The following is an 870-nucleotide window of genomic DNA, read 5'->3' on the forward strand; positions in this document are numbered from 1 at the left end:
CTTTTTTCTCTGTGTTTGTTTTGGTGGTTGGAAAAGAGCAGCAGTGAATGGCCATGGCAGGGAGTGCAGGATGTGCCCACCGGGGGTGTGTGGGTCTGCCTTCTGCTGGGGGTACTCAGCTGGAGAGACGGTGTTTTTGCCATGGATTCAGAGTAGGTTTTTGTCCCTTTTTTTACGCCGTTTCCTTGGTTTGGCTTTTCCAGGGGTTTTTCACTTGGGGACGGGTGTTGCGTGTCGGGGCCACCAGAGGACGCTCTGTCCTGCTCCACTGCCGGGGGTGCACAGGGACACGGGATCGGGGGGGGAACCCAAAAGGGCCCTGGGGGGGCTCAAACTTGGGGAGGACCCGGACGGACCGTGAGGGGTCTCGCGTGAGGGGGAGAGTCAGGGGGGTGTGCAAGGACCCTGGAGGGGTGATGTGTCGGGGGGACACAAAAGGACCGTGAAGGGGTCCCGCGTGGGGGAACCCGGTGCGTGTGAGTGCCCATGGGCTCAGTGTGGGACCAGCTGCTCTGCCCTGCCCTCGCCTCTTTCTAGCTCAGCGTCCCCGGGAGATTTCCTGCTCCTACCCCCACACCCTCCCTGTTCCCGCTTCAACAAGGAAAGAGCGGAAAAATGCTTGAAATCCTCTGAGCCCAGCACTTTTCCACTGGCTGTCACCGTGCTGGGGCTACCCCAGCGAAATGTCCATCCTGGCCATCCTCGGGGTGCTGGCCTGGAGTCGGTCAGTACCCTCAGGCCCTGCACCCATCACCTTTCCAGGGGCTTTGCTCACCTTTTGTCCCTTTCTGTCCCCTCCCTAGGAGCCAGGGACCTGTGCTTTGTTGGGGTTGGTACTTGTGGGGGTCAAGGCTTGGCTGGGTCCCGACA

The sequence above is a fragment of the Empidonax traillii genome, unplaced genomic scaffold, assembly GCF_003031625.1.
Source record: "Empidonax traillii isolate 1590-97213 ecotype Southwest subspecies unplaced genomic scaffold, ASM303162v1 scaffold1138:size371499, whole genome shotgun sequence".
NCBI lineage: Eukaryota > Metazoa > Chordata > Aves > Passeriformes > Tyrannidae > Empidonax > Empidonax traillii.